This window comes from Macaca thibetana, chromosome 15, assembly GCF_024542745.1.
Source record: "Macaca thibetana thibetana isolate TM-01 chromosome 15, ASM2454274v1, whole genome shotgun sequence".
NCBI lineage: Eukaryota > Metazoa > Chordata > Mammalia > Primates > Cercopithecidae > Macaca > Macaca thibetana.
This window is the reverse complement of record NC_065592.1, coordinates 96,703,765-96,730,197: the sequence shown is the minus strand read 5'-3', so window position 1 is coordinate 96,730,197 and position 26,433 is coordinate 96,703,765. Positions and strand designations below refer to the sequence as shown.

The 26,433-nt window shown below is 42.6% G+C and overlaps 1 pseudogene; it reads left to right on the top strand.

The window, feature by feature from the left end:
- Window positions 1-26,433, top strand: part of LOC126937326 (basic proline-rich protein-like) — a 54,715-nt pseudogene that overhangs the window by 12,152 nt on the left and 16,130 nt on the right.

The window sequence follows — 26,433 nt, the reverse complement described above, 5'->3', positions numbered from 1 at the left end:
AAGGAAAGGAAAGGGAGAGAAAAAGGAAAGGAAAGGGAGAGAAGAAGGAAAGGAAGGAAGGAAGGAAGGCAGGCAGGCAGGCAGGCAGGCACCTAAAATTATATTGTATGTGACCAGGGAATATAGGTATTAAATGTCATCCATGGGCTGCTCATTCATTTTTCATTAATTTGACATAAATCCACGGATTTAGCAAGGCTCTGCCATGTTTGTTCAAATACTGTTGTAGAGAATAACATTGTATTGGCTGAAAAGGTAATAGTAGGAAATAAATGGAATATTTGGAAATCAGGTTTTAGGAACTGCCTAAGGGAAGTATAGGACTATGCTATTTAGAATATAGCACGTGGAAAATAACAATGAAGCTGTTACAGGTAACACAATAAATATTCACCTGATCTTATTTCTCTATCCTTTTCTGCCAAGTACAGATAGCCTGGCACATCTTAGTTACATAATAAACTATCGTGACCTCAGCTATATTTGTGTTAGTTCTTTGGTGTTAATTCCAGTCAGTCTTCTCACATCCCTGAAACAAGCTCATATTCTCATTAGACATTCTCCAGATTTTTCTAAGAGGTTCAGTTTTTCTCCCAGCTAAATCGTTTGTTTATCCAGATGTTCCATTTAGGGAACAGTAAAAGTATCCAACAAAAGTCTTTATGCAATTCTCTACCCCGACCCCAAATCCAAATGTGTGGCTACAGATCATTCAATTTCCTTAATGAGAAAATAACATCAGGTCACTCTAAAAAGAATGAAGTGAGGGGTTATTTTAACTTAGTAATTACTCCTCTTTGCATAAAGACAAGGTTTTAAATCATATGAACAAACCCTAAAAATGTGATGCCAACTTCAGCACAAATACCTCAGGAAAAGCTCAATGTTTTCAAGGAAAAATTCACTAAAGAGTGAATTTTATTTAATGAAACTCACTGTCCCCTCACGTTCTCTTCCAGGGAGCCCTTCCAACAAGGCTGAATCTCACTCCAGGAGCTCATGGATTGTATCATCTGCCAGCAAAATATATATTAATCTGTCCAGGCCTCCCAACTCTGAGGAGCACAGGGAAATGACAAAGATAAGGAAGAAAGAGTTTACTTTAAAAAAATCCCTGAGGTTTACAGGCACACAATCCATTCATAATAGTTTTAAGAGAAAGCTATCCCCCAGGAAAAGGGTTTCTGCCTCCTCCATTTCTCACATATCCTTTCCATAGCTCAGCCTTTTGAATGCTCTTAATGAATGATCATTTTAACTTGATTTCACTTAAATAAAAATACCTGTTACAGTTGGCCCTCCATATTCATGGGTTCTACATTTGTGTATTCTGCCAACTGAGGATCAAAAACTTTTTTTAGTAAATGGATAGTTGCATCTGTACCGAACATGTACAGACTTTTTTCTTGTCAGTATTCCCTAAACAATACAACTATTTACATAGCATTTACATTGTATTTGATATTATGAGTAATGAGATGATTTAAAGCAAAAAAAGGATATGTGTAGGTTACATGCAAATACTACACAATATATATAAGGAACTTGAGCATTCATGGATTTTGGTATTTGTGGGGGCTCCTGGAACCAATCCCCCACAGATACCAAGGGATGACTCTGTATCAGTTAGCTACTTCTGTGTAACAAACTATCCCAAAAAATCAAGTGGCTTAAAACTATCCCCCAAAATTCAGTTGCTTAAAATAGCACTTGTTATTTCTCATGAATCCTCTGCTCGGCTGGCCAGCTGATCTTGGCTCATGCATCTGTGGTCATCTGTGGGTCAAAGGGGCTGGCTGGTTTAGGCTGGCCTTGGCTGGGATGACTTGGTTCTTTTCAATGTGTCAGTCATTTTCCCCCAGCATGCTATTTCAGGCTAATTTTATGGCAGCAGCAGGGTCCAAGAAAGGACGAAGAAGTGCCCAAGTGCTTCTTCAAGTCTCTAGTTGTATCAAGTTTGTTTTATCCCATTGGCAAAAGTCACATTGCCAAGCCTAGAGTCAGTGTGGAAGGCCACTAGCAAAGGGCTTGGATACAGGGAGGTGTGGATACAGGGAGGATCCATCAATGCAATCCATCTCTCATTCCAGAAGGCAACACAGGGTGGTATCTTAGAAAACCCCCCAAAATGACCCCAGCCTTCTACTGCAGTCTGGGGTCAGTTGCTGAGCTGGCCAGCAGGTGAAAATGAGGGCCAGCCTGGTGGAGGTGTGGCGTGATTGGCCGGGGTATAGGAGAGACGATCTCCTGTCATGCCACAGCTGGGGTTGGAGTCCAGGAGCATGACTCTTCCTCCCAGAAGTTGGAGAGAAATGATCACTACTCAACTTAGGAAGTAGTCACCCAAATAGGGAGGAAAAATACACCCTAAGGGAAGAGAGACAAAACGCTCCAGTTGGGAAGAGAGCAAGAAGGATGGCTTTGAGTTATAATATATAATGTACTGAAATCCAAATTCCTCCTGGTCCAGGGCCTAGAACACCTGTCAAGATTCCCAAGCTGAGGGTGGCTGTAATGAATTGATTAAAATTTTATCTTTAGAATCTATACCATGAAAGGTACAGAGAAGTTATGCTCAATGAGGAAGTCATAGGGTCCCAAGGTCAGGGAAAGCTTTTCCCTGGTGATGATCAGGGCAGGATAGAGGAGATGTCGCAGTGAACAAAAGAAGAGACCAAGGCACAATGATAGGTGCATCCTGGCCAGAGTAATGATAGCACAGTGGAGAGGAGGAATAGGAGGTAGCCAAGAGAAGTGGTTGTGAGCACACATGAGATGCTCTGTAGGTTCCCTAAATGATGCAAAGGCATTTGGGGCTGAGGTTTCAGTAAGCCAGGTAGTGGGTAATGAATGAGCTAGACCAGTGTTTCTCAAACTACCTGTAGGGAAGGATGAGTTTCTTACACTTCCAAGCTGTTGTAAACTCAGACTTTTGTAAATACTACAAAATTAAGTACCAAAAAAATAAACTTTATTTTATTTATTTATTTTTTATTTTTTATTTTTTTGAGATGGAGTCTAGCTCTGTCACCCAGACTGGAGTGCAGTGGCACAATCTTTGCTCACTGCAACCTCCGCCTCCCAGTTTCAAGCAATTCTCAAGCTTCAGCTTCCCAGGTAGCTCTGACTACAGGCACATGCCACAATGCCTGGCTAATTTTTTGTATTTAGCAATACAAAAAGGAGAGACAGGGTTTCACCATGTTAGCCAGGCTGGTCTCGAACTCCTGACCTCAGGTGATCTGCCTGCCTTGGCCTCCCAAAGTGCTGGGATTATAGACGTGAGCCACTGTGCCTGGCCCAAAAAAATAAACTTCAGAAAAGGCACAAATACAAACAAAATACAAGACCAGCTATTTTATTACTAGATTCAACACACATAAAATTACTCTGCCAAGTTTCAAAGTTTCAAGTGCTGCCTCTCCATTTCAGTGCTTATGTCATTGAAGACTGGTAACAATCAATCTGCCAGCTGGCTCAGGTCTGTGTTCCACACTTAGAGTAGCAACGAGTTAGACAGCTGTCAGGCTTTTCTTTGCTGATATTAAAACAATAGCTACCAGGTTTGAGTGCATACTGTGTTCCAAGCTCTGTACTCAGAACTTCCCATATTTTATCTTTATTCTCTCAACGTTATTGTCCCCATTTTGAAGATAAGGGAACCAAAGCCAGTGAGGCTAGGAACTGGCTCTAGACTGTACAGCTGTTGTCAGTGACCAAGGTAAGTGTCTCTTTTGTTGATGGCCTGATTTGTGGGGCTTGGATAAACACAGATATAGATAGAAGCACTTACAGTACTCTCCACTCTCCAAGACTCAAGTAAGTGTATGAAGTGCCCAGGAAAACCTCCAAAATAGCTGATTATAAATTGCCTTTGATATTAGCTTGTCTCTGCTGCTGCTATTTTTTCCTCCCTAAATACAGAGACTTGGGAAGTTTCGTCAGATTTCTTACAGCGATCAGCTCAGAACTGAGAAGCTCGTCTGCACTGTGGTTTGCCTCATGAGTGCACATGAAAGCCCTATGCCCCCAACTTCAGGTGTTCTGGCTCAAATTTGCTTTGTGATCTTTGAACTAGGTGGGATTAGACACAAAACGAGCATGTTAGGGCTTCGCCACTGTGACAGGCTGCTGACTATGATTCTAGGTTTAGTGGAGGTTTTGTGTTGTGCTGGGCTGAGTCCGGTTGTGCTGTGCTGTGTGTGTTTTGCTTTCATTTGTCTACTCAGCTAAATTAGAGTGAGTTAAGCCTAAACTATTCACCTCACCTTATCTACAAATTCAAGTTCCAGGATGCTGGGAAAATTTACACAGAGGATGTCGGGCCTTGGACTTCCCAGAACAGTGGACAGCAGTGTTCCCTCCCAATCTGCCCACTAAAGCACTCATATAAGAAGACGGTCTTGGCACCAAGCCGTGGAAGACAGTTTTTACGGCTAGAGCCCAACACAATCAGGAGATGAGGAAGGGAGGTTGGGAACCTCCAATGGTGATTGCCTCGGTTGGCATGAACAAGAGAGGAGATGGCTCCATGTCCACTGTGAAGCCTTTCACGACCCCCTGTGCCAAGTGGGCCCTCCCTCCCTTGTGTTATTGCAACAGTCTCGATGTTGTCATGCAGTTCTTCTCCTAGAATAGGGCACTGACGCATTTACGTCAAACTATGACCCGAATGTTTGTGTCTCCCCTCAAATTCCTAAGTTGAAATCCTTTCCTCCAAGGTGATGGTATTAGGCAGTGGGGACTTTGGGATGTGCTGAGGTCATAAGGGTGGAGCCCTCATGAATGGGATTAGTGCCCTTATAAAAAAGACCAAAGAGGGAGGCTCTCTCTTTTTCTCCAATGAGGACACAGCAAGAAGTCATTGTCTATGAGCCAGAAAGTGGGTCCTCACCAGATACCAAATCTGCCAGTGCCCTGACCTTGGACTTCCCAGCCTCTAGAACTGGGAGAAACAAAGTTCTATTGTTTAGAAGCCACCTGGTCTGCGGTATTTAGCTATAGCAAACTGAACAGACTAAGACACACACTCAACTCTCATGGGTATCTTTTCTGACCAGAGACTTCTTACTGTTTTGTATCCAGGAAAATGCCTGGTCAACCACAGGCACTGAAGAAATAGACAAAAGTGAACCCGTGCTAGCTGTATCCTAGGAACATCAACCAGGGAGGTCTTCTCATGAGCAAAACAGGCAAAAGTGCTACAAAAATCTAGACTGCATTTTAAGATTAAAAAGTGGAAATCAAGGGTTTAAAAAGCCTCTGAGCTCTACAGGTCAAAGCAATCATGTCCCTGGAGTTCTTTTATGAACACAACAAAATAAACCACCATAATGAATTGGAAGGAAGGAAGGAAGGAAGGAAGGAAGGAAGGAAGGAAGGAAGGAAGGAAGGAAGGAAGGAAGGAAGGAAGGAAGGAAGGAAGGAAGGGAGGGAGGGAGGGAGGAAGGGAGGGAGGGAGGGAGGGAGGGAGGGAGGGAGGGAGGGAAGGAGGGGAAGAGAAGGGAAGGGAAAGGAAGGGAGAAAGAAAAAAGAGAAGAGAAGAAAAGAAAAGAGAAGAGAAGAAAAGAAAAAAGAAAAGAAAAGAAAAAAGAAAAGAAAAGAAAAAAAAAAGAAAAGACGGAGTCCCTGTCAATGTGATTGTCAAGAATCAAGCCTACTTAGAAATGGAAAATGTGTGCCTCCTATCACCAAGAGTCAGCTGGGCTAAACACAATCAGTCTGCTTTCAAGAACCATGCCATTCCCCATTCAATCTAAAACAGTGTTTTAAATTCCGGGCCCACAAAGATTAAATATAAACACAAAATTTCACCACACCTTGCAAGATTTAAAATTTAAGGAAGAAAACTATACTCAGATAAAGATGGCCACATAGACAATGAGAAACAAATGTTTTTCAAATTCACAAAATGTTTCAGCCTGGGACTGGGCTACCCACCTGCTCCATCCCCATAACTTCCTGCCCAATAACTTCATGCATGGACCTGATTCTGGGGCTGGCTTCTGTGATAAAGAAACAAAGAAGAAATGTGAAAAACTCAAGCACCATTAGGAATGGTGTCCAGTAGAGATACTGGTCAGCTTGATACTTACTGTCAACATGGGGGCTGAGTTGAGAGCACGGAGAATCTTTGAGTTATAGTGAACAGCTTTGGAGATATCTTCCCAGCATTTACTTATATCTGCTGAGAATTAAGTCTCCCACAAATGAACCCCATAGCTACATTAGGACCATGTTACTCTGCCACCAGCCATAGCTAATGGTCTCAGGGCTGGAGATCTGGCCCAAGCTGGGTCAATCAAGTTTCTCTCCCAGAAATCTGAAACTGGAACCCAGATTGCATGGCTGAGATCTTCTTGGTAAATTTTTATTTTCTGCTTAAGCCAATTTTAAGTGGGTCTGAAATAAAGAAAACTTGACCAAGTCTGGAGTTCATCAGCAAATCCAGGAGTGTGTTCAAGGAGCAAAAACCTAATGGGCTTTTCATTATGGTGAGTGTGTTCAGATTGTTTTGCTGGAGAAGGAAAAGATCCTAACATCTAAAATTTTTAGCAGAAAATTATTTCTCCATTACTTTAAAAGGGCTGAGTTAACAGCACTACAAAGCAAACTTCCTCCAACAAGAGTCTTAAGAGCGATACCAGGCCAGGCGCCTGTAATCCCAGCACTTTGGGAGGCTGAGGTGGGTGGATCACCTGAGCTCAGGAGTTCGAGACCAACCTGGCCAACATGGGAAACCCCATCTCTACTAAAAATACAAAAAATTAGCTGGGTGTGGTGGCGCGTGCCTGTAATCCCAGCTACTCGGGAGACTGAGGCATGAGAATTGCTTGAACCTGGGAGGCGGAGGTTGTAGTGAGCTGAGAACGTATCACTACACTCCAGCCTAGCTGACAGAGTGAGACTCTGTCTCAAAAAAAAAGAGCAATATCAATTATGTGTATATTTAAGACCAAATTTTACCCACATGTATCTGAAGTACCCAAAATAGGTACTAGATTTTTTTTTTCTTAACCTTAAGCTAGAGTCATATGAGTAATCTTTCACTGGACTTACCAAAACATATTGTTTGGGCTTTTTCATTATTATTTCTGGACACACCATTTTATTGTGATGGAGAAAACTTTGCACCTACTTGTAATTCCAGTGTGTTTCATATCAGATGAGAAAAGGCAAGTATAAACCGAGCAGCAGTACAGTGTGTATTAATATTTCAATATGGTTTAGCTTTAGTTTTACATATCTGGGTAAGAGGTGGGTCTTAATGGTCTCCATTTATCTGTTTGATAATGTAAACTGCAACCTGAAATGTAAATCTATAAAAATGCTAAGTGTCTTTTTTGATCTCAATCTGCTTTTGGTTTTTGTTGTTACTTACTTTCCTGGACACTTGTGTTTCTGCTAGGATAGATTTGATTAGATGCTTCCTTTCACCTTTCACTCACATGGTCTCTTCTAAGTGATGGCCCCTCTGACCACTTTAAGAGTCAAGAGGAACTCAATCTTTCCGAGGGAGCTCAGCTAAAAGTATGGATCTCTTAGGTCAGCAAAAATTCATTCTTCCTCAAACTCCACGTGGGTCTGCCCCATTAAGCCTTTACTAGGCCAACTAGAGGTTGTATTATTAACATCCCTAAGCACAACACAGACATAAAAAGTGAGGAGAGGAAATTGATATTGATTCTTCCTATTCTATTTTCTAAAATATTCCTTAGATTGCAAAGACCCAAGCAGAGGCTGGCTTCCATTCTAAAGATGACCAAATACAGTTAGTCCTAAAAATTAACATTATTATCATAAGTATCATTTTTGTGCAGGGCTGCTACTGACCTGTGCCTTGAAGTGCAAATTAGAAAAAGTATTTTTGTGCAAATTATAAAAGATGCCACTATAGACAGGCGCTGCCTTCAGGGGCTGAGCTTGGCAAGTGGCCTAAAGCCAAGTTCAACTCCCACTCATCCTCTCAGCCACATTATGAAGGGAACAAATAGTCAACCATAGGCTTTGACTCTTTTGTTGTGGTTCGGAAGTTATCTTTACATATATTTTCAGCTATGCACTTACGAGGTAGTCTAATAAAAGTGTACAATTGCTGCTAACTTATGAACTTCAGAAATTTTAAAAGTTATACACTTTTGAGATTGCCAGTTTTAAAGTTTTTTCCCCATAGACACTTTTGCATAAACATAGAAGAGAAATGAGCAAGAAGCTATATTTTAAGTAGTTCTCTTTCATGGGGAGGATATATATATACATAAAGCAAAGTGCATAATGTGTACGAATCCTAAGTCTACATTTGAGTAATTTTTTTAACATGGGTATACACTCCATACCACCTCTGTTCAAGATACAGGACATTTCTAGCGCCTCACAAGGTTTCCTCTTGACACTGACCAAGAAATCATCCCTTTCCAAGGCAGTCACCTGACTTTCACCAGCTCTGATTCATTTGATGGGTCCTCGGACTTAATATAAATGGAATCATGCCATCTCTACTCTTTTGTGCCTGACTTCTTCTGCTCAGCACAGTATCAGTGAGGTTCTTCCACACGGTAGCATGTATCCGGATTTGGTCTTTTTTTGTTGTTATGTAAAATCCCATCATATGATTATACCATAATATATTAATTCTCCTCTTAATGTATTTTTGGGCTGTTTCTAATTTGGAGCTATTAAGCATATAAATTCAGTGGTTCCTTTTAGTTCAATGAAACAGAAGTTTATATTTTTACTCTATATTATTCCACAAAGGAGTTTTACACAATAAAATAATAGTAGAGAAACACAGTGAATTAAAGTAAGGATAAAATAGCATGCCTGGGCAGATAAGAATAATATGCAAACTGTCAGGTCTTTATAGTTCCATAATCAGGTTTCACTTAGACTCTGAGCTTCCTGGAAGCCAAAACATAAAGAGAAATATGGGGAGTTATAGAATTTTTGTAATAGAATTAAAAAATCAGTTAGTCAGGGGAAGCAAATTTTTTGTTGGCACTAAGTTTCAAAAAAAGTTATTCAGCCAGGCACAGTGGCTTATGCCTGTAATCCCAGCACTTTGGGAGACCGAGGCAGGTGGATCCCCTGAGGTCAGGAGTTTGAAACCAGCCTGGCCAACGTGATGAAACACCATCTCTACTAAAAATACAAAAAAAGAAAGAAAGGAAAAGAGGGAAGGGAAGGGAAGGGAAGGGAAGGGGAGGGGAGGGGAGGGGAGGGGAGGGGAGGGGAGGGGAGGGGAGGGAGGAAAGAAAGAAAGAAAAAAAGAAAAAGGAAGGAAGGAAGGAAGGAAGGAAGGAAGGAAGGAAATTTGGCTGGGCGTGGTGGTGCATGCCTGTAATCCCAGCTGCTCGGGAGGCTGAACAGGAGAATCACTTGAACCTGGGAGGCAGAGGTTGCAGTGAGCTGCAATCACGCCACTTCACTCCAGCCTGGGCCACAAGAGCAAAGTTCCATTTCAAAATAAATAAATAAATACAAAATAAAGTTATTCACATAAAGCTTTATGGTAGGAATTAGGAATTATTAAGAGAGGGAATCAATACTGCCCTCAAGGCAGCTCTACAAGAAATATATCCGGCAGCCATGGTGGCTCACACCCTTGGGAGGCCGAACAGTTTTGGAGGTCAAGGTGGGTGGATCACTTGAGATCAGGAGTTCGAGACTAGCCTGGCCAACATGGTGAAACCCTGTCTCTACTGAAACTAGAAAAATTAGCCGGGCATAGTGGCTGACACCTGCAAGTCCAGCTGCTCGGGAGGCTGAGGCAGGAGAATCACTTGAACCTGGGAGGCGGAGCTTGCAGTGAGCTGAGGTCACGTCATTGTACTCCAGCCTGGGTGACAAGAGTGAAACTCCATCTCAAAAATAATAATAATATAGTAACAAACTTTTAGATATTGTTTTCATATAGTGCCCATAAGACTTGATGCCAACCCAGTAGATTGTAAAATAGTATCATAGTCAGTGGTTTTGAATGTAGGTGTGTACTTTTAAAGAGAAAAAAGTATATTAAAATATCATATACCCTAAGCCAGGGGTCGCCAAACTACAGCCCACTGACCAAATGTGACCCACCACTTGTTTTTGTTTTTTTGAGACAGGGTCTCACTCTGTCACCCAGGCTGGAGTGCAGTGGCATGATCATGGCTCACTGCAGCCTCAACCTCTTGGGCTCAAGGGATTCGCCTGCCTCGACCTCCCAAGGGGCTGGGACTAAAGGTGCGCACCACTGTACCCAGCTAACTTTTGTATTTTTTGTAGAGATGGGGTTTTGCCATGTTGCCCAGGCTGGTCTCAAACTCCTGGTCTCAAATGATCCACCCACCTCAGCCTCCCAAAGTGCTGGCCACCTCCTGTTTTTATAAATGGCTTTGTTGGAACACAGCCACACCCATTCATTTACATACTATCTGTGGGTGCTTTCCTGTTACAATAGCAGAGCTCAACAGTTGCAACAAAGACCATCTGGCCCACAAAGCCTGAAATATTTACTATCCAACCCTTTACAAAAAGAGTTTGCCAACTCCTGCCCTAAATTAGCAGTAGGATAGAATTTCAGATATTATTTGCTTCTTGGTTATTGCTAATGCCTTTGTGTAGTCTCCACCCCTTCAGTACAAGTAGGACCTGTGACTGACATCTAGACAACAGAATATAGGAAAAGTAAAAGGATTTTGCAGGTATAATTAAAGTCCCACATCAGTGATTTTTATTTAATCAAAAGAAAGTGGGAGGCTGAGGTGGGAGGATCACTTGAGCTCAGGAGCTCGAGATGGGCCTGGACAACATAGGGAGACCTTGTGTCTACTAAAACTAACAAAACAAAACAAAACAAAAATAAAAATCAGCCAAGTGTGGTGGCAAGTGCCCACAGTCCCAGCTCCTTGGGAGACCGGAACAGGAGGATCACTTGAGCCCAGAAGTTCGAGGCTGCAGTGAGCTATGATCGTGCCACTGCCCTCCAGCCTCAGTGACACAGTAAGACCCTGTCTCGAAAAAAAAAGAGTGATTATCCTGGTTGGGCCTGACTTAATCAAGTGACAGTTCTTTTTTTTTTTTTTTTTAGACGGAGTCTTGCTCTGTCGCCCGGGCTGGAGTGCAGTGGCCGGATCTCAGCTCACTGCAAGCTCCGCCTCCCGGGTTCACGCCATTCTCCTGCCTCAGCCTCCCGAGTAGCTGGGACTACAGGCGCCCGCCAACTCACCCGGCTAGTTTTTTGTATTTTTTAGTAGAGACGGGGTTTCACCGTGTTGGCCAGGATGGTCTCGATCTCCTGACCTCGTGATCCACCCGTCTCGGCCTCCCAAAGTGCTGGGATTACAGGCTTGAGCCACCGCGCCCGGCCCAAGTGACAGTTCTTAAAAGAGACACTGGACCCTGCCTGACATCAGAGGCTTCTCTCCCTTGTTAGCTGGAAGAAGCAAGCCGTGTGTTGTGATGGGGTCTATTGAGAGGGCTGCGTGGTGGGAACTATGAATAGCTTCCAAATTCTGCTAGCAGCCACGTGAGCTTAAAGGAGGACCCCATGCCTCGAATGAGACTGCAGCTCTGGCCAACACCTCGATCACTGCTTTCCGAGACGCTGAAGCAGAAACTCCACTGAGTTGTGCCTGGACTCCTGGCCCACGGAAACTGTAAGATAAGAAATGTGTGTCGTTTTTTGTGGTTTTTTGTTTGTCTGTTTGTTTGTTTCCTTTGTTAGAGGAAATCTCACTCTGTCATGCAGGCTGGAGTGCAGTGGCGCAGTCTCGGCGCACTGCAACCTCCACCTCCTAGGTTCAAGCAATTCTCCTGTCTCAGCCTCCTGAGTAGCTGGGATTACAGGTACCCACCATTAGGCCCAGCTAATTTTTGTGGTTTTGTGGGGTTTTTTGTATTTTCAGTAGAGACAGGATTTCACTATATTGGTCAGGCTGGTCTCGAACTGCTGATCTCAAGAGATCCACCTACCTCAGCCTCCCAAAGCACTGGAATTACAGGTGTGAGCCACCACGTCCAGCCAAAATGTGTGTACTTTTAACCCACTAAGTTCAAGTCACTTGTTATGTAGCAACAGAAAGTTAATAGAGGCCAGGTGCAGTGGCTCACACCTGTAATCCCAGCACTTTGGGAGGCTGAGGCAGGCAGATCACCTGAGGTCAGGAGTTCGAAACCATCATGGCGAACATGGCAAAACTCTGTCTCTACTAAAAACATGAAAATTAGCCAGGAGTGGTGGTGGGTGCCTGTGATTCCAGCTACTTGGGAGGCTGAGGCAGAATCGCTTGAACCTGGGAGGCAGAGGTTGCGGTGAGTCGAGATCGCGCCACTGCACTCCAGCCTGGGTGACAGAGCGAGACTCCATTTCAGAAAAGAAAAAAAGAGAGAGAGAGGAGCTAATAGAGCTACCTAGTCTTCCCAATTTTTTCTATAATACACATATGGTTTAAACATGAGAAACTACCAGAGTTTGTATAAAGAATTCTTAATTTTAAGAAAATTAACTGGGCATGGTTGCATGCACCTGTAGTCCTAGCTACTCGGGAGGCTAAGGCAGGAAGATCACTTGAGCCCAGGAGTTCAAGGCTGAAGTGAGCTGTGATTGTGCTACTGCATTCCAGCCTGGACAACAGAGCAAGACCTTGTCTCTTTGGGGGGAAAAAAATAGAAGAAGAAGGAGAAGGAGAGGAAGGAGAAGAAGGAGGAGAAGGAGGAGGGGGAGGAGGAGAAGAGGAAGAGGAAGAAGGGGGAAGAAGAAGCGGAAGAGGAGATGTAGAAGAAGGAGAAGAGGAAGAGGTTTTTTTAGAAGTGCACACTGAACTAAGGTTCAAATGATGTGATGCCTGGAATTTGCTTTGAGATACTTGGCAGGGCATAATGGTACAGTATAGATGAGATGAGCTGTGTATTGATCATTGTTGAAACTAATTCATGTATTTGTGGAGATTTGTTCCCTATTCCTTCCACTTTTGCGTATGTTTGAAGTTTTCCATAATAAAAGTTTTTAAAAATTACACTTGTACATACAGAATTAACTTTAAAAGATGTTTCTAGTTTCTGCTAGAGGGAAACTAAACAAGTCAAATGTCTAACATAGGGAACTGGTTACACTAATCACTAAAGATATACAATATGTTTATATGCATCCCTTGATTGCACAGAAAAAAGATGCTGTTAACATTTTTCTATGGTCATATTAATTTGATGTGCAAATAAAATACTTGTAAGCAACAAAACACATTCACAAAACTTAGGGTTTTTTGTTTGTTTGTTTGTTTAATTCAACTGAGTAAAGTCAGCCCCATCAAACAGTGACTAAATCCAGTCTAAGTGCCCTGGCGACTCCTCTTGATGGAAGGAGTGCAGTGGAGGTGTGCGGAGGAGGGGAGAGGCTATGAAGCCACCCAGTGATCCTCCCTGCCCTGCATCGACCCCTCAGCCTTCTGCTGGACAATAGGCTACATTTAATCCACTTTAATGTTCTGTTAAGTCTCCAGATCTGCTTTGAACATATAGAGGTTGGGCAAGGAAGAGGGTGGAGCCAAGCAGGTAATTCAAAATCTTAGTACATCTTAAATATAATCATGATTCTCAAGAAAGATTCGGGCTGTGACCACCTTCGGGAACCTCCAGTTTTTACTGCAGCTCATATGGCCTTAGATTCATATTATCACCAAGAGATTTATTCATGTTCCTAATAATAATAAATTCTCAGTACCAGCATCTATTTTCCTTGGTTCCTTTGTCAGTAAGATTAGAGGAGAAGCTACATCCATGCCAAAGTGGCTCTGGGGCATATTTCTTACAATCAAGATTTCAGATCACTTTAGAGCAAAGTGTTCAAAATCACAATGAGATACCACTACCCACCAAAATCACAGTGAGATACCACTGCCCACCAAAATCACAATGAGATACCACTGCCCACCAAAATCACAATGAGATACCACTGCCCACCAAAATCACAGTGAGATACCACTGCCCACCTATCTAAAATTAAAAAGATTGACTCTACCAAGTGTGGCACAAAGCATGACTAGAACTGTCATAAATTGCTTGTAGGGATACAAGGTTGGTCTACTACATGGTGCAACCACTTTAGAGAACTGTTTGGAAGTCTCTACTAAAAAGAGCAGAATAAATCAATCAATGTAAAATAAAGTTGAGCATATGCCTTCCCTATAAGTCAGCAATTCCACTACAAGGTATATATCTAACAGAAATACATGTATGTATTCATGCAAAGAGATGTATTCATAGTAGCACTACTGTTTTCCAGAGACAGGGTCTCCCTACGTTGCCCAGGCTGGAGTGTAAGGGCTATTCACAGGTGTGATTATGGCACACTATAGCCTCAAAATGCTGGGCTCAAGAGATCCTCTTGCCTCAACCTCCTGACTAGCTGGGACTACAGGTGTGCAATGTCATGCCTGGCCTAGAGCACTATTTTTTGTAGGCAAGACCAGAAACTTCCAAAATATCCATCAATAATAGATGAACAAATATACTCATATAATGAAATTCAGTGCAGAAATGTGAATGAAGTACTGCAATGGGCAACAATATGGATGAATCTTATAAAAACTGTTGAGTAAAAGCAGCCAGTCACAAAAATAGTGCATTTCAATTTACATAAGATTAAAAACCAGACAAAACTCATTAATGGTGTGAGAAGTCGGATAGTGACTATTTTGGGGAAGAAAGATTGGGGGCACCTGGGGGTACTGATGGAGGTCTGTGTCTTTTTTCTTTTTTTTTTTTTTTTTTTTTGAGACAGTCTCACTCTATTGCCCGGGCTGGAGTGCAGTGGGACTATCTCAGCTCACTGCAACCTCCATCTCCCAAGTTCAAGCAATTCTCATGCCTCAACTTCCCAAGTAACTGGGATTACAGGCAAGGACCACGACCCCCAGGTAATTTTTGTATTTTTGGTAGAGACGGGGTTTTTGTCATGTTGCCCAGGCTGGTCTTGGACTCCTGACCTCAAGTGACCGGCCCGCCTAGGCCTTCCAAAGTGCTGGGATTACAGGTGTGGGCCACTGTGCCTGGCCAGATCTGTGTCTTTATCTGAGTGGTCATTACACGGTATTCACACTATGACCATTTATTGTGCTATTTCACAGCTATAAAAAAAGAAAAGATTTCCACTAAACAGTAATACTAAGTATCACATCATATTAGATCACTAATAATTGGCCAGGTGCAGTGGCTCACATCTATAATCTCAGCATTTTGGGTGACTGAGGCAGGTGGATCACTTGAGCCCAGGAGTTCAAGACCAGCCTGGCCAACATGGCAAGACCCCATCCCTACAAAAAATTAGCCATGTGTGGTGGCATGCACCTGTAATCCCAGCTACCAGGAAGGCCTAGGTAGGAGAATCACTTTTGCCTGTGGAGTCAAGGCTGCAGTGAGTGGGGATCACACCACTGCCCTCCAGCCTGGGCAACAGAGCAAGACCTTGTCTCAAAAAAAAAAAAAAAAATCACTAATAATCTTAAAATAACAAGGAGAAAAAGAACTAACATTCTTAGGCACCAAATATGTTACCAGAGCTGTGCTCTGTACCTTACACATGTTATCTTCAGTAATTCTCTCGGTAACTTTTCACAATAGGTATTAGTACTAAACTCATTTTATAAAAGCAGGATTTAAGACTCAGAGAACTTACGTAATTTGTCCTAGGTTGCAAAGCTCTTAAACAGCAGAACTTAGATTCAGATCTGGGATTGCTTTGCACCAAAAACCCAGAGTTGTTCCACCACACCACACATAATTCCTTACATGACCCTGGGCTATGAGTGCCTTTGACTTCTACCAGTAAAACAACTTCATAAAACTTGCGCCCTCATAAATATCTCATATAAACTAAGTAGCCCAAGGTGATTTCTTAAGAATATTATTGCATTATGCTCTGTTGCCATTTACAACCCAGAAAATGTTCCAGAGCCTTTACTACTGAGACCCAAAAGTGGGGGTACAGGTTCCCTGATTGCCAAGTAATATTTAATTGGCTATGACAGCCAGAATACAACCAAATCACCCGCTGAGAAGCTCTTCTGCAAAGAGGCCTCTACCAAGGCCAAGTTACTCTTTTAAACCTTTTCTTACTCTAGCTGTTTTATTATTCATATACTTTTAATAGCATCTCAACAATTGTTTTATAGGCCTACTATAGCTTCAGTTAATGCTAAAGACACGACAAGCAGCTCCCTTTTAAATTTTTAACCAGAATAAAAGGGTACAAAAAGCACATACGCTTCTGAAACAATACCACTCTGTATCCAAATAGAAATCCAGGCAGTTTTACAAGGCGGCCTGCAGGTTTTACTGGGTCCCATCAGTATTTGACGCTCATTACAACCACAAAAACTGAAGCCTTGGTGACTATCTACAGCCAAGTACGTGATGTTTTCTGACTTTAAAAGGCCATTTTCAGGCAGTATTATAAAAGAAGATGAAGAAAGAAAACACTGTATTTTCCTCCTTTTAACAGGACAAGAAAACCAAATGCACAGTAGTTGGAGTGGAGTGACACTAAATAGCACACTAAATGTCAACATTATGCAACTACTGAATACATCTACTTAAACTACCAAAGTTGATGCACTTAGTTTGGAAAGGGCTAATGGCTTTTATTGAAGGGAAATGAGTTTTGTTAAATGTATCAACGTGCTAACACATTAATAATTGAACCATAAATCTTTCCCACTGTTCCATTAGACATATCTATCATATAGACGATAAGGAATTTAATGCTTCAGCTTTTACATGTAGGAACTAATAGTGGAATCCCTCCCAAATTAGATGGTTGGATTCCTGAGAAATCTTCCCGGTAGGACAATTCCTAGCTGTAGAACAGTAAGACCTTTTGAGAAAATCAGGATTGAGGGAATACGGTCCTGAGTGAATCTTTTATAAATATTTTTAAGTGTACTAATCTACAATGATAAAGCTAGCCAGCACATTGTAGTCAATAACATTTTTACATGTCTTGAATTAATAATAATGGCCTCTCTACAATTAATCTTCATTCCCTATCTATTGGATCCATTGATATTTATTAAGTTCTCCTTTCTTCAAGTTTCAATAAGATTCACTGTACTTGTTTGGAACAAGCACAAGCTAAGGCTAAGAGGCAGCTATAGGCTATAGGCTAGGAAGAAATTTGTCCTGTCTTCAGTTTTCCAGCCAAGTACATTTCTACCATTCAGATTTTTTTTTTTTTTTTTTTTTTTTTTTTTTGAGACAGTCTCACCCTGTCCCCCAAGCTGGAGTACAGTGGCAAGATCTCGACTCTATGCAACCTCTGCCTCCTAGGTTCAAGTGATTCTCCTGCCTCAGCCTCCTGAGTAGCTGGGATTACAGGCATGTGCCACCACACCTGGCTAGTTTTGTAACTTTAGTAGAGACAAGGTTTCACCATGTTGGGCAGGCTGGTCTCAAACTCCTGACCTCATGTGATCTGCCCACCTCAGCCTCCCAAAACCATTCAGATTTTACAGCTCAGAGCTGTGGCCATCCCAGTCCCCGAAAGAGGTGCCTGCCTTGGTCTTAGATATGCAGGGATTTTTTTTAATAGAAAACAACTTACATAACATTAATTGACTTATGCATCCAGGTGAGTAGATTTCTTTCATTTCTCTCTAGTCTCAGAAGTATCGGTCCAATGTCAATGTACTCAATTCCCCCCCTGCCTCCTCACCATATCTCGATAGTCCACCTCAGGGATCAGACTCCCCTTTCTATTTCCTTCTGTCTCCTGCAAAAACTCCAGCTTTACCTGCTGTGATGTTCAGTTTAATGTGTAGCTTAGTGAGGCATTAGTACCCAGTTATTCAATCAAACACTAGCCTAGGTATTGTCATAACTAATAGATTGTTTTGTAGATGTTAACATCTGCAATTAGTTGACTTTAAGTAAAGATTACCCTCAATGATGTGGGTGGCCCTCATCTAATCAAGGAAGTCCTTAAGAGCAAAAACTAAGGTTTCCCAGAAAAAGAAATTCTGCCTTAAGACTACATGAATTCCTGCCTGAGCTTCTGACCTACTGGCCTGTTCTATAAATTTCAGGCTTTTTGTTTTTCTGTTTTCTGTTTTTTTTTGAAACAGAGTCTCACTTTGTCACCTAGGCTGGAGTGCAGTGGCGTTATCTCAGCTCACTGCAACCTCCACCTCCCAGGTTTAAGTGATTCTCCTGCCTCAGCCTTCCGAGTAGCTGGGACTACAGGCGAGTGCCACCATGCCTGGTTAATTTTTTGTATTTTTAGTAAAGATGAGGTTTCACCATATTGGCCAGGCTGGTCTTGAACTCCTGACCTCAAGTGATCCTCCTGCCTCAGCCTCCCAAGGTGCTGGGATTACAGGAGTGAGCCACTGTGCCGGGCCTAAATTTCAGATTTTGAACTTGCCAGCCCCAAAAACTGCATGAGCCGAGGCCTGACTGATGTACCAACCTTCCCACCTTCTCTATTCCTACTGCTGTTATTTATCTCAAAACAAAGAACTCATGAGAAGGGGAATCTCCCAGTTATTCCATAGTAAATTTTTTATACCTGCTAATATTTCATGAAAGGGAAATTTTAAGTTGTGTAGATATCGCTATAATTCAACATCATTTTCTCCATTTTCAAGATGGCTTACTTACTATTTGAATAAATTGCCTCATTACTTGACTGCAAGCCAACATTGAGAAGACTTCATTCACTCAGTTGAGAAAAGGTGCCAATTCAACCAGAAACCTATTTTCTCCCACCAGAGTGAAACTGCCTTTGCAAAGATTAAGACAATGAGAGAAGCCTAGCATGGCTTCCTCTATCTTGCCTCTAGCCTCACAGGATGCCTGTCTTCTCTCATTCCTGGCTGTAAGCCAGGGAGGAATTTAGTTATAGTTTAACTTTGAAGAAAGGATGATTAATAGCCCCTCCCTAAAACTGATTCCTTCTTTGTTGGGGAATGAAATTGTCTTTGTAAGACTAACGAAAAACATAAGAAAATGCTTTTTGCTAAAATGTAAGCATAGTTTTGATAATCCCTTACTGCTCAGGAGTCCTGTGGCCAGAGGTCACAAAATTTGTGACTTCCCCAATTGCTCCTGTAGATAACATCACTACTGTAGAACCCACAATTGGTCTTTTGAGATTTTCTCAGACTGACCCAACTTGAATTCATGACTCATGACTCAATGGGTCCTGTGGCGCCCGCCCCCCACCACCCCAAGGCAAACTCAGTGCACAAGGACCATTTTCCACACCCCTATGATTGCATTCCCCAACCAATCAGCAGCACCCGTTCCCTAGTCCCATGCCCAGCAAACCATCCCTGAAAAATCCTAACTTCCAAGCCTTCTGGGAGACAGATTTGAATGATGATGCCAGTTTTCCACATGGTCAACTTCATGTCAATTAATCTCTTCTTTACTTCAATACCACAGTCTCAGTGAATTGGTTTTGTCTGTGCACCAGTCAGAAAGAACCCATCAGATGATTACAAGGGTTTAGCACATCTGGGAAATTCAAACCAATTTTCTCAGTCCAAAGAACAGTGGGAACACCCAGTCAGGCATGGGGAACACTTCTCACAAGAATGCCTACGTACCAAGCATCTCTGCAGCTTGCTCTCAAAAATCTAGGTAACATATGGCTGTGCAGACAGAAGTTGTATTTTTCTAGCCTCTGGAGAAGAAAAAAATCATAGACTTTAGAAATCTAAACCCCTTCTAGGAAGCTAAAATATATCCTATGGAAATGAAAGAAAATAACTCAGACTTGTCATACTGCTTGAGATTCAAGCATTTTATCGAAAGTTTTCTTTCTACTTCTAAGAAAGTTATTTTCTTCAAAATGCATACAGCAGCTAATCTGAAGGCAAAGGACAACATAAAACTTTGTTTATCGTCAACAGAAAAATGCCTACAGGTAATCATTATTACCATGTCATTTGGATGGGTGATTATTGATTTGAAAACCCACTAATAACAAATGTGATTAATGAGATCACTCCACCCACCATGTAACTCGTCAGGACTTACAACCAGAAACTATCATTAGGGCTCTTCATGAGAAGAACCACCAGCCAACTCCAGTCGACCGAAGGATCCTTTGTAGAACTGGCCAGATTGAATACTGGTGCCACTGATCAATGAATAGTGAAAGGAAAATTTAAAATTCCTCCAGCCTTTTGTAAGAACAAAATATCACAGAGAAACAGGAGCAGAGGTGAAGGTCCCATAACCTTTCAGTCCCTGAAGAAAAGGGCATCCACCAGTGACCACCCCTTTACCACTGCCTCACTCACATGCACACAAAACTTCAACACCATCTCCCTTGAGACCCTTGACCTCTCGGGAGCCCTTGATAGGTGAAGTTTCTTTGCCCAGTGCAGATGCACCCCTGACGGTAGGAGGAGGGCAGATGCTTAAACTCCCTCCTGTGACTACTGCAGATGCTACAGGAAAAGGAAGTCCAGGGCTCCAGCAGATGAAGTCTCAGGTCTCCTGCTGGATTTACCACCATCATTTGTCTTTGACTGGAAGAATCTCAATGAGGAGCAGCTTAAGAGTCAAATGGGCTTGCATGGAGGATGAAGAAACCGCGATTTGGGAATTAAATGCAATCTCATTTTTGCAAAACCCTGAGCCTTCAGCAATACATGGAGAATGATTTATCGGAGTCATGACCATGAGTGAAACATTATGCTTTGTTATATAAACACGAGTAAGCAAGCTCCCCAACCTCATGGGCTTATATCTGGCAGAGAAGGCTGACACATCCACAGCAAAAAGATGGTGGGGAAAATTTGCTTAATTGAGGAAGACAACCCTGTAGAAACCCACAGGCGGAAACAATTAATTTCAATAAGAAAAACTGAAATTGAATTCGGTTGGTTTCCCCCAGAAACTCAAAAGGAAGGATAGGGGGCACTTGGAACTCAGGGAAGAAAAGAAATGGAAAGAAGTTACACAGAAGGGAGAATGAGCCCCTGCAATGTGGCAGCGGGCAGAGGCCCCAAGAAAAAGAGAAGACAAGACGGAGCTCTGTGCCCCTCTGTTCTCCTCAAGCCTTCAGTAAAAGTCTGTAACACAGCAATCCTCTAGAGAGTGCTGTGGGACCGAAAAAAAAAAAAAAGAAGAAAGGACTGGACTGGGTCAGTGCTGGGGGCACACAAGACAGACAGGACCTCTTCTGCCTCTGGGATGTGAAAATCTTTGAAAATGTATTTGGAGGATTACGTTTGAATAGTAAAGAAACAGAGACCAGAGGACTTGGCAACCTTTGTGTTTCACACATAGAAATGGTAAAGTAATAAATTTTAAAATGACAGTGGGAGTGCAAAGGAAGGAAACGGCTTTGACATTCTGTAACACTGAGCTAGGGAATGAACCAGGGTTCATGCTTTCTCTCATAGTCCTGCTGTTATTTCAGGCTGGTCTCTCCGCTTAAAACACCTTCTTAGGGTTCACCCAAATGCCACCTCCTTCGGGAAGTCTTCCTGACTCTTGCAGGCAGACACAGGCGCTTGTGTTAGGTAGTTCAGGCTGCTCTAACAAATCAAACATTAGAAATGTATTTCTCACTGTTGTGGGGGTCCCAGGTCAGGGTGCTGGCATGGTCAGAATCTGATGAGGGTCCTCTTCCTTGTTTGTAGATGGTGCCTTCTCACTGTGTCCTCACATAGTGAAAGGAACAAGCTAGCTGTCTGAGGTCTCTTGGTAAGGAAACTTATCCCATGCATGAGGGCTCCACCCCCATGACCTAATCACCTCCCAATACCATCACATTGGAGGTTAGGGCTTCAACATATGCATTTTGGGGGGACATAAACATTCTGACCAAAGCAGCACTCCTCCCATGCTGTCAGTCACTTACCTCAATTAATTGCATGATCCAACTGCCTAATAAATGCTCATTCCCTGAACAGGCTCCCCTCTAAACAGCAACCTAGACTCAAGAACAGGAGCTGTGTGTCTTTCTATCTGGATCACCTCAATGCCAAGCACATTAACTAGCACACAGCCAGTGCTCAATCAAAGTTTCTGTAAATGAGGAGTGGGCAGTAAATGGAAGAGAGGAAGAGTTTAACTGCACTGCGAAAGATTATTCTGGTTTGATTAAACAGAGATCAAAGACATGCTAAGAAAAGGAAGCACAGGAAGGAGGAACACAAAAGGAATGGTCTGGTTCAACATGGTGGCCGGAATGAATGCACGCATCTCTGTTCTCTTGTGAAATCCCACGGACTGCAAGGAATTTTTTAAAAACCATGAATTCGGTCAGGCGCAGTGGCTCATGCCTGTAATCCTAGCACTTTGGGAGGCCAAGGTGGGTAGATTGCCTGAGCTCAGGAGTTTGAGACCAGCCTAGGCAACATGGTGAAACTCCGTCTCTACTAAAATCAAAAAATTAGCTGGGCATGGAGGCGTGTGCCTGTAATCCCAGCTACTCAGGAGGCTGAGACAGGAGAATCCCTTAAACCTGGGAGGCAGAGGTTACAGTGAGCTGAGATCGTGCCACTGCACTCCAGCCTGGGCGACACAGCAAGACTCCATCTCAAACACACACACACACACACACACACACACACACACACACACAAAAAAATAAATAAATAAATAAAAACACTGAATTCACAAGACAAACAGGATTAGCATTGTCATCATATCTCTGGCTATGGAGCAGCTAGAGCCTAGATCCTTCTTCTACGCAGTTACACCAGGGTGCTGCTGTCTCTTACCTTTGGCAGGAGAGTTGTTCCCTGCACAGATCCTGAACAAGACTCTCACACCCTAGGACACTCGACCCTCAGTGCACATGCTATGTGCTCCTTTGCCATGCAATATATCAATTATGTGTACACCATGTACTTCCTGTCCCCGATACCAGATCCTTCAGGAACTCCAGCCCAGATCCTGGCCACCTCCCTTGGAAAAGTCCAGGTGGGGGCTGATGACCAGTAGAGCCCACAAGTTGGCAAATCCATCCATGCACCCAAGTTCACCCAGAAGTTTAATCACCTTTCTCGTGACTTACCATTAGATAAAATTTTTGAAAGCCTCACTTTATTCCCCCTTTTAATACAATCAAATTTACTTATGCCATGCAGATGCCTAGTATTCATTTTAAAACATCGTTTAAGGATATTTTAGATTGTTTAAAGATTAACCAGAGAAGACATCCAGAGGAAACAGGAGAAACCCGACCCAAAACCATGTACTGGGACTTGAGCATCCCCAGAAAGAAGCACAGAACTAGAGTTCCAATTACAGCAGTAGATGGTTTGGTTTGTAATAAAGAAATTCCTATAATCTGTAATTTTGTTTTTAAACCAGAGTTTACTTTCTAAAGAAGCTTAGAAAACCTCTACAGAGACTATAAAAGGACTTGTGGGTAAAGATGAGAGACTGACAATCTCCTAATTCTTACTAAAACAAATACTTTCTTTTAAATCAAAAGAAAATGTTATCCAAATTCCAGCCAAGGAAAAGTAATACAATTTCCTGCCCTAAATTTCAAAAGTGGCCTCAAATGAAAGAAACAGAAGATTCTCAAAAAACGTATGGAGTCTCTGGGGTTGGTTGAAAAACACTCCTAGTTCTTTACTTCCTCCTATGTCTAGGATTTTATATCCTTGTCCCTCGCCATGTGACGCTGCTGTGCCTCCCACTGGAGTTAAGCTAGTGATGCACACAGAGATTTTAAATGTGCTTGTGTGATGAGATTTGGCCTTTCATGCACCTGTGATCCCAGCAGGTCACACTCCCTTCCATCCTGGGCTCCAGCGCAGAGACATGGAGCATCCTGGAACCCATCTGAAGCCTGGGTCCAGCCTGGCCCTGCCAAGCCCAGCCTGCACCCCACAGAGTGGAACTTACCTGCAGACTCCGGAGCAGGAAACTCAACGTGTGTTGTAAGCCGCTGAGATTTTGCAGTTGTTTGCTGCACCGCAAAAATTATGACAAGTTCCTAACTTAATCCCCATCTTGTATAAGCAATATTAGAGAAAGAAGGTGCACAGACAAAAGTCTCAAATTCTCACTTATACCTGCTAATTTGTTTTTGTTGTTGTTTTGTTTTGAGATAGTGTTTCGCTCTTGTCACCCAGGCTAGAGTTCAGTGGCACAATCTTGGCTCACTGCAACCTCCACCTCCTGGATTCAAGTGATTCTCCTGCCTCAGCCTCCCAAGTAGCTGGGATTACAGGTGCTTGCCCCCATGCCCAACTAATTTTTGTGTTTTTAGTAGAGACGGGGTTTCACCATGTTGACCAGGCTGGTCTCGAACTCCTGACCTCAGGCAATCCACCCGCCTCGGCCTCCTAAAGTACTAGGATTACAGGCATGAGCCACTGCACCCAGCCTAATTTGGAGAGAAGCAAATTGAATGGAGGTGTAGCAGCCCAGGGTAGGGGAGGGAGGAAATCGTCAAGAGGAGAAGCATTGAGCTGCCACTATAAAATAGCAGGACCCCAGAAGAGGCAAGAAACAGTCAGGGGTGAGTAGGGAGGCATTACCCACTCTGGGGTTTCTGTCCTCCTTGGGAATAGAACACTCCTAGGCAGAGAGAATCCTGCCATAGGACAAGCCAAGGCCTCTAAGGGAGGCTTTACAGAACCTCAGCAGAGCTCTCCTCCAAACCCAACCACACACCCCACCCCCTTGTTATATACAAGCCACAAAAATACACAGAGAATAATATTCAGTCTTGAGACTGCAAGTAGGAGAGAAAGACAAATGGATCTTAGAAAAGGCAGAAAATTTGAGAGAATTCATTTATACTATATTATATTCACTAGAAAATGGACAGAGTGGTTTATGCCAAGCGCGATCAAGATAAAAAGAAATGGCACAGGGGCTAAGCCAGCATGAAAACACAAGAAAAAGAGATAGAGGGAAGGACGGAGGGAGAGGCAGACAACATAATTGAAGAGAAAATAGGTTGGGTGCAGTGGTTCACGCCTGAGACTGAGGCGGGAGGATCACTTCAGCCCAGGAGTTTGAGACCAGCCAGGGCAACAAAGGGAGACCACGTCTCAAAAATAAAAACAAAAAAGAAAAAAAAAGAAATGAATTTTAAAAAAGAAAAGAAAATACAACCAGAGGAAAAGAAGGCTAAGTACCTGTGAGTGCTTCCCACTACAAAAGGATTTAAAGAAAACATGGATTTTATAAAACAATAAAGTCAAAATGAGTAAGTAATGAAGTGAAATGAAAGGGAGGATGGTGAAACTAAGGAAACAAAATAGGGATCAAAACAACATCATTATAGAAATAAGGAGTAGGAATGGTGAGGAGAAGAGAGCAACCAAAATCAAAATTACTCACAATAAATAAAGGCTCAAGTCTATCATAGCAAATGAAAGTGAAGCTATAAAAGCAATTGAAAGTATTATACAGGAACAAAGACAAAAATGGGTGTCCTTGAGATAAAGAACTCGATAAATGGAATAAGAAGATAGTACTAAACAAAATAGAAGAAGATTCCCATAACATGAAGGGAGAACTAAACCTGAAGAATAACACAAACTGGGCCGGGCACGGTGGCTCGTGCCTGTAATCCCAGCACTCTGGGAGGCCGAGGCGGGCGGATCAACTGAGGGCAGGAGTTTGAGATCAGCCTGGCCAGCACGGGGAAACCCTGTCTCCCCTAAAAATACAAAAAAAAGAAAAAAAATTATCTGGGCGTGGTGGTGCACACCTGTGATCCAAGCTACTTGGGAGGCTAAGGCAAGAGAATTGCTTGAACCCAGGAAGCAGAGGCTGCAGCGAGCAGAGATCAACAGAGCAAGACTCTGTCTTAAAAAAAAAAAAAAAAGAATAACACAAACTGATATAATGTGATTAATAATGTCACATGTTCTCAAGAAGAAATTAAATTCCAACAATGAAGAAAGGATCCATACCGCATCCTGGAAGAAAAAGAAGGGACCTATAAGGGGTGAAAATGAAGCTGTGCTCAGGCTTCCCCAAAACGATACCCAGTGGTAAACGGCAAAGAGGTTCTAAGAAAAGAGACGACCCCAAGACTAATATACACAGCCAAGTAATCCCTGCAGCACGAATTCAAAGATGGGCCTTTCCTAAGAGAAAGAACAGAAGAAATGTAGCAGCCACACATTACTGGGGAGATGGGAAAGTGGGACCACAAAACCCCGTCAGTCTGAAACTGAATAGAGACATTGTGATTTTCAATGATATAACACTTGATAGAAAGTGTGGCCTGGGATTTTTACAACTAGACAAGTTCTCCTTATCTAGAATAAAGCTCAGAGGAAAATCCCAAAATAAAACACCCATAAATTGTTCTTGAAAAAGTTACTAGGTAATGAAATCCAGCTGATTAAGAGAGGAATCAATATTTAAAAACACACACACACACACACACACACACACACACACACACACACACACAGGGAATGGGCCGGGCACCATTCCATCAGAATATAATACGCCCAT